Source organism: Hemitrygon akajei, chromosome 25 (assembly GCF_048418815.1).
Source record: "Hemitrygon akajei chromosome 25, sHemAka1.3, whole genome shotgun sequence".
NCBI classification, from domain to species: Eukaryota; Metazoa; Chordata; class Chondrichthyes; order Myliobatiformes; family Dasyatidae; genus Hemitrygon; species Hemitrygon akajei.
This window is the reverse complement of record NC_133148.1, coordinates 42,701,224-42,712,773: the sequence shown is the minus strand read 5'-3', so window position 1 is coordinate 42,712,773 and position 11,550 is coordinate 42,701,224. Positions and strand designations below refer to the sequence as shown.

Below are 11,550 nucleotides of genomic sequence, written 5' to 3'. Positions count from 1 at the left end.
TCATGTTGGCTGATGTAGATGCCGGCCAGTGGTGTAGTGGCATCGGACTTCGAGGTGAGTGGTCCCAGGTTCGAATCCTTGTTGAACGTTGAGCTAGCAACTCGGCCTTGGAAACAACAGAAATGGCAAGGGTTGCCGATGCGCCAGAAGGCATTGAGAGGAATAACATCAAGGAGTGTAGTCAGAGGTTTTGGAGGGCAGGTTGTTTTGATGATGTGCTGAGCTGTGTCCACAACTCTCTGCAGGTGCGGTAGTAGTCCGGTGTACTGGCCTCTACTTTGATGAGACCTAGCGACAACTCTCAGACTCCTCCTCTTAATTAACCCCTCAAACTGGATCCCACTAAGGAGCACCAGGCTATTGTCTCTCTCACCATCACTGACCATTGCCACCAATCTCATAGTTCCCTCACCCCGCACCTCGTACCTTATCCCCTTCACCCACCATCTCCCCATTCACAATAACTTGTGCAACTACTGTCCAGCCTGTATCTACCCGCCTCAGTGATGTACAGTATATCAGCAATGTTTCCTCTAACCTTTGTCTTCTTGTCAAGTATTATCTTGCGGGGGGACGTCATGTGATGACGTAGGATCGAGACGTGGAAATCCAGCTCTCCCGTAAAAAACCAGTAAAATAATGTTTAAGTGAAGAAAAGTTAGTAAATACTTAAAAAAAATTACTTAAAAACTACTCAGGATTGTCTTAAGATATATCTCCTAAACAGAAACAGAAAAAAACTACTACTTTGAAGACAACACAAGTTGGAAAAGAATCAAGGCCGGCCGCCATGAAAGAGCCTCGGGCTCAAGTGCATCTTACCTCCGGCGATACAGAACAGGAAACTGTGGCAACATCAACCGTTTCCAAAAAAAAAGAGCAACAGGAATTGCGCATGCGTGAAGGAAGGGGCATGCGCAAACATGAGAAACCCAAACTACAAATCCCAGTTGTGATCGGAACTGAAAGTGAAAGTGAATATGAGGTGGAATCAGATTCTCTGGATAAATCAGACAAAGATGGAGTGACAAACAAAGAAGAGCAACAGGAAGAGGTTGGAGGTGATATTGGAGACATAAAAAAATCTTTGGTGCAAATAATGCATGAATTAAAAGCATTAAAAGTAATAAAAAAGATATTAAAATATGAAGATTATGTTTGATAAAATGATGAAAAGACAGGACAAAATGGACAAGAAAATTAAAAACTTGGAAGAAATAATGGGAGACACCATTGATAGAGTGAATAAAATGGAAGATAATATTTCTGCCTGGACGTCAGAAAGAAAATGGTTGTTGGAAAAAGTGGATGTACTTGAAAATTTTAACAGACGAAATAATATTAAGATTGTTGGACTTAAAGAAGGTATAGAGGGAGAGGATCCAATAAATTTTTTTCAAAACTGGATTCCGGAAATTTTGGAAATGGAAGAAGGAACCCAGTTAATTGAAATTGAAAGGGCTCACAGAGCCTTAAGATCAAGACCTCAAGTTGAGCAAAACCCACGATCAATCTTGATAAAATGCTTAAGATATCAAGATAATGAAAAGATCCTGAAGGCGGTCGCCCAACGTGCCAGAAAGAGAAATGGGCCATTGATGATAGAAGGGAAAACAGTTCTTTTCTATCCTGATATAAGTTATGACCTTTTGAAGAGAAAGAAGGAATTTAACCTAGCGAAAAAAGTTTTATGGGAAAAGGGTTATAAATTTATATTGCACCACCCGGCAACCCTGATAATTTTTTTGGATGACGGAAAAAGAAGATCTTTTACTGATTATCGGAATGCGGAAGAATTTGCACAAGAACTCCCAAATATTCGCTAACCATAGCCAAAGATTTAAAAGTGAAACAGATTAAAGATGAAGACAGGGACAGTGAATGGAGCTGATGGATGTTTAAGGACAGAAGAATATTTAAATATATTCTTAATTATATAATACAGGGGGAGAAAGGTAAAAATTTGAGAAATATTAATCGAGAGTAGTGATATTATTTTTTCTTCTCTTATATATACTTTTTTATGTTACAGGGGAGCTGGGGGAACTTTGGATCGATTGGTATGGGATTCACTTGTGTGATCATGGCGATTGCCATGACCCGTACAATGGAGGGGGGTAATGTTGTGTTTTTTTTATTCACAACATTAGTAGGGGGGTATTTTGTTATTTTTTCCTTTATAATCTATTTTTCTTTAATCTTTCTTTCTTTGCCTGGACAATCGGGGGGGAGACACATAGCAACACGAAGAATTTTAAAAAGATTCCCCAAGGTACTACGAAAGTTGAAAAGTTAGGTATTACTACAGACTGGAGTAACCCTGTTAAAAATAATGACTAATTTACTGAATTTTTAAAGTTTTAATGTTAATGGGCTTAATGGACCAGTGAAAAGAAAAAGAGTTTTAACATACATTAAGAAAATGAAAATAGATATAGCTTTTAGCTGCATTCCATTTGAAAAAATTACTTATAATTTAAGAGATAAATATGAAATATTTCTGAAAATTTGGCGCCCTTATTTACAAAAGATAGGATTAAATATATAGGTGCTCTGAAGATAAAATTATTGGTTATTTGGGGAAAGAAAGAAATATATATACTAAAGCTATTATGAACTCCATGGAGCATGTGGGAATCTTCCGATATCCAGGCGTTTTTTCTTTCTTTCTTTTCCCCCCCCCTTTTTTTTCTCTTTCGACAGGGATATGTTGGGGGGAGGGGTTAAGGGGAGGGGGAAGGGTTGATAATTTTTTTCCCCTTCTGTAACCATTTGAAAATTCAATAAAAAATTTTTATTTAAAAAAAAGTATTATCTTGTACCTTTTATCTCATTGAGTTTTTCAGGAACCAGGAACCTCCTACCCAAGATCTGTAAACCTGACTCTGCAGGTAGGCCTATTGTTTCTGCTTGCTCCTACCATACTAAATTCATGTCTGCATACCTTGACTGTTTTGTCCTCCTGGTTCAGTCCCTTCTTACCGACATTCATGACTCTCTGGAACTTTTCAAAGACTTTAAGTTCCCTGGACCCAATTGTCCCATTTTCACTATGGATGTCTACTCCCTAACACCTGCATCTCTCATCAGGTGGGCCTTAAAACTCTGTTATCTTGCTCTGTTATCTAGAAAGAAGCAGACAGACCAAACTTGTTCCCTTCCACCACTGCTCTCCTCCATCCTGTGCAACTGGTCCTCACTCTCAATAATTCATCCTTTGGCTCCTCCCACTTTCTTCAAACATAGGTGTAGCCATAGGGCACTTGCAGTTATGCATAGGTGTAGCCATGGGTCCCAGTTATGCCTGCCTAGGTGTCGTCTATGTGGAACAGCCCATGTTCCAAGCCTACATCGATATTGCTCCCCAACCCTACGATATATTGATGACTGCATTGGTGCTGCTTCCTGCACCCATGCAGAGCTCGTCAACTTCATCAACTTTGCCTCCAACTTCCACCTTGCCCTCAAATTCACTTGGTCCATTTCCAACACCTCTCTCCCCTTTCTCGCGCTCTCTGTCTCTATCTCTGGAGACAGTTTATCTACTGATGTCTATTATAAACCCGTTGACTCTCACAGCTACCTGGACTATACCTCTGTTACTTGTAAAAATGCCATCCCATTCTCTCAATTCCAAAGTCTCTGCTGCATCTGCTCTCAAGATGATGTCTTTCATTCCAGAACTCCTGAGATGTCCTCCTTCAAAGAAAGGGGCTTCCATCAATGCTGCCCTCACAGGCATCTCTTTCATTTTGTGCACATCTGCCCTCACCCCATCCTCCTGCCACCATACCAGGGGTAGGGTTCCTCTTGTCCTCACCTACCACCACACTAGCCTCCATGTTTAACATACAATTCCCTGGAACTTCCACCATATCCAACTGGATCCCACCACAAAGCCCAGCTTCCCCCCCGCCCCCAGCTTTCTGCAGGGATCGCTCCATATGCAACTCCCTTGTCCATTCATCCCTCCTCTGGCCCTTAACCTTGCAAGTGGAACAAGTGCTACACCTACACCTCCTCCCTCACTACTATTCAGACCTCCAAATAGTCCTTCCAGGTGAGGTGACACTTCACCTGTGAGTCTGTTGGGGTCATCTACTGCATCTGGTACTCCTGGTGTGGCCTCCTGTATATCGGTGAGACCCGACGTAGATTGAGAGACTGTTTCACCGAGCACCTATGTTCCGTCTGTCAGAAAAAGTGAGGTCTTCTGGTGGTCACCCATTTTAATTCCACTTCCCATTCCCATTCTGACATGTCAGTCCACAGCCTCCTCTACTGCCATGATGAGGCCACACTCAGATTGGAGGAGCAACACCTTGTATTCTGCCTGGGTAGCCTCCAACCTGATGGCATGAACATCAATTTCTCAAACTTCTGGTAATTGCCCCCTTCACTATTCCTCCATTCCCTTTTCCTTTCTCAGCTTATCTCCTTCTCTACCCATCAGCTCCCTCCAGTGCTCCTCCCTCTTCTCTTTCTTCTATTGTCTTCTATCCTCTCCTATCAGATCCCCTTTCTCCAGCCCTTTGTCTCTTTCACCAATCAACTTCCAAGCTCTTTACCACCCCTCCCCTCTCCTGGTTTCACCTATCACCTACCAATTGGTACTTCTTTCGTCACTCCCCCTGGTTTTATTCTGGCATCATCCCCTTCCTTTCTAGTCCTGATGAAGGGTCTCAGCCAGAAACACTGACTGCAGGGTTGCACTAGGATGGGCTATTGGCAATGATCACTCTGAGGAACTTGAAGCTCTCAGCTCTCCTGGCCTCAGCACGATGGATATAAACAGGAGTGTGTCACCACTCCCCTTCCTAAAGTCACAGACCAGCTCTTCGGCTTTACTGACACGGAAGGAAAGGGAATTGTTATGACACCATGTAACTAGGCTCACTATCCCCTTCCTGTACTCTAACTCATCACTATACTGGTGTGATCTACAAGCTTGTAGATGGAATTCAAGCAGAATCTGGCCACGCAGTTGTGAATGTATAGGAGTAGAGTAGAGGCTGAGGATGCAACCTCATGGGACACCAATTTTGAGGATAATCCTGGTGGAGGTAGTGCTGCCTCCAATTCTCTCTCTCTCTCTCTCTCTCTCTCTCTATATATATATATCTTTATATCTCTATCTCTATCTCTCTATCTTTATCTATCTCTCTCTCTCCCCCTCAATGCTTTCGGAGGATGGTGTTGGGATTGTGGTGAACTACATATACCTGTCTGGACACGACCCCCCTGCTGACTGCTCCTGTGGCTCCTCCCACTGACCCCGGTATAAAGGCGATTGGAGTCACAGCCCCGGCCTCAGTCTCCAGGATGTAGTGTGGTGGTCATTTGCTGCTTGTGCTTTCTTCCAGCCAATAAAAGCCTACCTTAACCCACGTCTCAGAGTTATTGATGGTGCATCAGGGATCCTGTGTCTTGGGCAGGGTTTGATCAATGCATTTTGTCGATTGAACTCTGTAGTTCACGTTATGATGTTGTTTTGGTATCTAGTTGCTTCTTGGTTGCAGTTTGGTGTGATTTTGATTGGGGCAGCCTGCAGATAATGGACTACATGGCACTGGATTGAACTGAGCTGAGCTAAACTAAGCTGAATATCCTGTGTTTTATGCTCTTCTTTTTTCCGTTTGCACAATTTTGTTTGCATGTGGGGTGGGGGCGGGTTGATGTTTATCCTTTGAACAGGTTCCTTGGTTTTCATTGTTCCGTGGCTGTCTGTGGGATGGCAAATCTCAGGGTTGTATACTGCATACATACTTTGATAATAAGCATAATTTGTATCTTTGAATCTTTACTGGTCATGGTCTGTTGTGCAGGAAATCAAGCATCCACCTGCAATGGGAGCGAAGGAGTTCCAGGTCAAGGTGTTTGGAGATGAGCTTGCTGGGCATTGAAAGCCAAGCTGTAGTCAATACACAATAGCTTAATATCCTGTAGGTATCTTTACTGTCCAGGTGCTCCAGAGGTGAGTGTAAGGCTAGGGAGATGGCATTTGCTGTGTACCTGTTCTGGTGGTAGGCAAATTGTATTAGGTCAAGGATGCCTGGGAGGCTGGAGTTAATAGGTGTCATGACTAGCTTCTCTAAGCCCTTCACGATGAGTGATGTCTGAGCTACTGAGAGATAATCACATGACCTTATTTTCTGAGATGACTGTTGTCTTCATAAAGTAGTCTTCTTAATAGTCTTCTAGTGGTCTTCTTAATGAAGGAGCTAAAGGAGGAAGGAATGTTATCTATAGCACTGGGAAGGATTTCCCTGCTCATTCTGTCATTAGAGTTGCTGTATCCACCTGCACAGCCCAGCCATTCTCTCTTCTCCCCCCTTCCCTCAGGCAGAAGATACAAAAGCTTCAAAGCACTGTATCTTCAGGCTCAAGGACATCTTGTAGCCCACTGTTATCAGGCTCTACAGCAGATGTCAGGGAATAATGCACTTGTACCTCTAGGTCTCTCTGCTCAGGTAACACTCTCTAAGGTCCTGCCTTGATCCAATTGAGCAAGATGCATCAAACAAGTTAACCCAATTAAATTCCTTTTACCATTCCTTCGCCACTTTCCCGGTGCACTTAGATTCAGTTGTAATCTTTCTTCATTGTCCAATTTTGCTGCCATCCACAAAGTTAACATCAGTATAAAATGATTTGGATGACCTTGCATGGCTGGGATAGTGTGATGATTGCAGTTGTGGATTGAAGTCAAGGACACAAACATCAGAGCCAGAATCTTGGTTGAAGAGAGTTTTGAAGTGCTTTTTCTTGTGACATTGACTGTCAACCTGTCTTTGATAAGCTCTCCACTGTATGCTGTTCCCAGAAGGATGTGTCCTTGGTTACCTGGGTTGTAGGTGATCTTCTCAGAACTGAAGGATTTACTCATGCCATAGTTGTGACATCACGGTAGCCTAGCACCATTAAAGCACCAGCGACCCTGGTCTGTAAGGAGTTTGTATATTCTCTCCACGACTGCGTGGGTTTCTTCTTCGATCACAGGTATTTTGTTGGGCCTTGACTTTCAGATGTTTGTAGATCTGTTGGTTTCCTTTTGGTTATGAGTTCCTGAGATCCCAGAGCAATGCTGTCTGGAGTTTTACCACCTGGAGCTTAGCTCCTGGTATGGTCACCCATGGTGAGAAGATCAATGAGGAGTTTCCAGACAAAAAGCGATCCAACCAACACCTCAACAGTGGAGATGGTGGAAGATAATGAACATCACATTGGCAGTGAAAGTGCAGGGAGACTGCGACAGTGAAGTTATCTTGCATTCCATGTCACTGGACCCAGACCCTGACCCTGATCTGATGCCTTCCCATGTTAAACAAAGTCACACACTTGTATTCTCCATTAAGGGAATCCAACCACAACAGATTATGTGGATCCTGGATCAGCCTCTACAGCCATCTGAGGACTCAATATACAACTCTTAGGAGAACATCATACTCAACTTGAATGATCACACAATTACTATCATATTTATATATACCTTTAGTTTGTTTGTTTGTCTGTCTTTATCTATAGATTTTCATAAGTGCTACTGCATTTATTTTTCTGTAAATCCCCACAAGAAATAAATCTCAAGGTAGTATATAGTGACTTTGATAATAAATTTACTTCGACTTACGAGGGGTGATTGATAAGTTTGTGGTCTAAGGTAGAAGGAATCAATTTTAGAAAACCTAGCACATTTATTTTTCTTCATAGTCCCCTCCTACATGTATACACTTAGTCCAGCAGTCGTGGAGCATACGGATCCCTTCTTTGTAGACGTGGTCCACTGTAGGGGTGACTGATAAGTTCATGGCCTAAGGTAGAAGGAGATGAGTTATTAACTTCAAACCTTTTGAGTTATCACTCAAAGAGTTGAACTGCACGTGCATGTAACGAGAGCGTCTTGGACCTCCAGGTGGTCCACAGCAGGAGTGATTGATAAGTTCGTGGCCTAAGGTAGAAGGAGATGAGTTATACAGCTCTCGTTACATGCACGTGCAGTCCAATCATGTTGGAGCAACTCAATGCATAAAAGCAAGCAGATGTGGTCGAGAGGTTCAGTTGTTGCTCAAACCGAACATCAGAATGGGGAAGAAATGTGATGTAAGTAACTTTGAACCACGGAATGATTGTTGTTGCCAGAGGGGGTGGTTTGAGTATCTTAGAAACTGCTGATCTCCTGGGATTTTCATGCATAACAGTCTCCAGAGTTTACAGAGAATGGTGAGAAAAATCAAAAATAAATCCAGTGAGTTGTGGTTCTTTGGGCATAAAGGCCTTGATAATGGGAGGGGTCAGAGGAGAATGACCAGACTAGTTCAAGTTGACAGGAACTCAAATAACCATGTGTTACAACAGTAGTTTACAGAAAAGCTTCTCTGAATGCACAACACTTCGAACCTTGAAGAGGATGGCCTGCAGCAGAAGAAGATCATGAACATACACTCAGTGGCCACTTTATTGGGTCCAGGAAGTACCTGACAAAGTGCCCACTGAGTGTAGCTTATGTTACGATGTAGAGCAGGGCAGTGTTACAATCATAGAGCCTTTGGCTTGTGGCTCCAGGCACCCAGGTTCAACCCTGACCTCTAGTGCTGTCTGTGCAGAGTTTGCATGTACTCCCTATGGCCATGCATCCCAAACATGTGGGGTTTGTGGATTGATTTCAGTGTGTGGGTGGCTGGTAGACGGGAGATATGTAAAAAGAGACCAGTGGGCAGGCCAGTCATTTTCATCAAAGAGAGGGCCACACCAGTCATATAAAAGAGGCCTAAATTCAATCTCCTGCAAACTGCCAAATCATGGGAAATGAGGGTTGGTGTGGGGAGGAAGTTGCCATTCCCAGAGGCAGTGCAAGCCACACTTGGACCAGACATTGTAGTGTGCTCCATGGAAGACGGGAGGAAGGCCCTGAAGTACCAGTCCTTAGTCCAGGAGTGCAGGGACAAAGGATGGCTGTTCCCCGTGGAGATCAACTATAGTGGGTTCCCAGCAAGGTCAGTATAGAGGTTGCTGTCTGCAGTGGGCCTTGATGAAAAGAGCAAGAACCAAGCAGCTCGCAGGATGGGGGAGGAAGCAGAAAAAGCCTCTTGCTGGATACGGAGACTTCCCCAGCAGACCCCGGAGATTCACAGACACTAGGGCCTGACTTCCCCAGCAGATCCCGGAGATTCACAGACACTAGGGCCTGACTTCCCCAGCAGACCCCGGAGATTCACAGACTCACTGGCCCCTGACTTCCCCAGCAGTCCCACAGAAATTCACAGGTCTGCGGCCATTAGGCCTCGATGTTCGGGCAAACACAAACCAGAGTAGAAAGGCACCTTAGTGGTGCCCATATCGACCGTTGGACGCCCTGAGGCTCTGGATTACAGTAAACACAAAGAAGCAGGAACTGCACCAACATTTCCATGTCATGCTTTGACTCCATACGAGCTTTAGTTTTCGTGTGTCTCTGAATTCCCCAGTGCTGTAAACATTCTCAAACACACATTGAAAGTCTTTGCAACAGTGCCAATAATTATATAACGTGAATGTAATCAATGCATCACTGAGTTTATATCGTTACTACCCACATTCTTAACCCTGGGGTAGCTAAAGTGGCGGCTTTGTGTCGCTATACCTATTTGATTCGCATCACCCCATGAGACCCTGAAGTGCTGGAAAATGCAAAATGTAAAATGTATACAGCAGCTTTCCAATTAAAGCTCTCACACTGTGAGATATTTTCCCAGACTGTTTGTCAGGAGAATGATAAACAGGGCAATTTAAAAATGAGTGCACAATTGTCACCATGTCGTACTGAGTTACTGAAAGCAAAGAGTACTGCAGATAATGTGATCCATCCTTCAAGAAGATCACAACCTTCTCGTAGGGTTTGGAGGCTTGTGTGCCTCAATGACCAGGAGAACTATGTTGACTGGAGTCAGGGCTTTGTGCTTCGGCTCTTAGCAATGAAGTCTACCTCTGGGGTGCAGTGGCATTCTTGAGTCTCCACCCAGGACTTGCATGACAGTCAGTTGAGAAAACCGAGAGGAAGCTGCTGACATGGTGAAGGAAGCCAAGAATACTGCTACAGATGTGGCCGAGGAACCCATAACCCCTCAACATGCATATCCTGTATAAGCCTCCAAGTGGACCACACCCTTGCCGTAGGGTTTGGAGGCTTGTGTGTTTCAATGACCCAGAGAGCTATGTTGGCTGGAGTCAGGGCTTTAATGCTTTGGCTCTTGGTGGGGTCACCCATGCCAAACAGGTCAAAGGGTAAAGGCCAGACTAAGAGTGGCCCACTGGTCCTCCAGGTTTGGGTGTTCAGCTCAGGGCTAACAACCCTGACTGGTCTAACAAAACCGTTACAGAAACAGCAATGAAGAATCCTTCTACATCTTAGTGGAATGGTATTCCTGAGGACCCCGAACCACAGCTGCTGCAGACAGAGATGGAGGACCTTCATTGCTGCCCTAAACAACAGTGACATAACGGCCAGTAAGGAAAAAAACTATGGTCCATGAAAGAGAAAATGGTGGAAATTTGGACCAAGGTTAAGCCTGCATTTGTGAAAACCTTTAATACTTCTCATGGGCAGTGGAAGGTTCAGATATCTGCATAATCGTTTAAATCATCTGTTATCATGGTGGTGGGGGCATCTGGTCCCAGAACTAGCAACAACCATAACGATCGGAATTGCACACGGTTGCAAGCGAGCACTGAAGAAGCGGTGATGTTTTTGTTTGTACAGGAGGGTATATCATCTCAGCCGGAGCTCCGTGTAAAGCAGCGGATCGAATAAACGAGGCGGATTCGAGCGGCTCCTTTGTCTGAATGGACGCGGGGGCTAGGGTAGGGTGGGCTGGGGTGGGGTCGATCCGGTGTGAGGGCGGAGTCTGAATCCAGAGTGCAGTGTCAGTCAAAGGCTGCCACTGAATTTACTGCATTGAATCTGGCTCCGGTTTAGGAATTGTGGGAGTTACTCTCCAGCCTCTCGCTCGCCAAGGCTTCTTGCACACTGATTCATCCGGAGACACAATAAAAGGCAGAGGCGGTGAACAGAGTTCGGATTTACGCTTCTTCATACAGGCACCGAGAGGAATTCACGGTCAGTCATGATTTTTCAATTGCTTGTTACTTTACAATATGTTCGTCATAATGGTTAATTACCAAGGGAGTGCGAATTGAGCCACTGTTTGCCTAGACTGGTAGAAATGCAAACAACGCGAATGTTGTTTTTCAGAGAAGAACGAATAATATTGATAAGCACAGTTCAGTAACAGGCGCCGCCGTCTCGGAGATGGTTGTGTATATCGAGAGGGAGATTGTTGTAGTGGGGAAGGCGTTGACTTTCTTTTTGACTTGGTGGCGGGATGATGTGGGGTGCCCCGGGAGAGTTGGGATGTCACACACCCCACGCCATCTAGAGCGGGGTTTGCATTCGCCAAGCGCCCGTATCTTCCCCGAGGTTCCGAGCACCGGCTGTCCAGTGTCCAGAAAGCTCGGCTCGGAAAGTTCGGTGCGCGGCTCGCCTGATACTGGTTTGCGCTGTAGGTTGTGAATTACGGC

The 11,550-nt window shown here is 44.6% G+C and overlaps 1 protein-coding gene across 2 annotated transcripts in view; it reads left to right on the top strand.

Annotated features, from left to right (window-relative positions):
• The first annotated feature begins 10,875 nt into the window (after positions 1 to 10,875).
• The window catches only part of LOC140716566 (synaptosomal-associated protein 25-like), a 72,354-nt gene continuing 71,679 nt past the window's right edge, over positions 10,876 to 11,550 (top strand). The window contains exon 1 of one of the 2 annotated variants that reach the window (XM_073029396.1): positions 10,876 to 11,089. The gene's annotated coding sequence lies outside the window, so the exon portion shown is untranslated. The remainder of the gene's footprint in view (positions 11,090 to 11,550) is intronic. The other variant, XM_073029395.1, reaches the window with a different exon arrangement.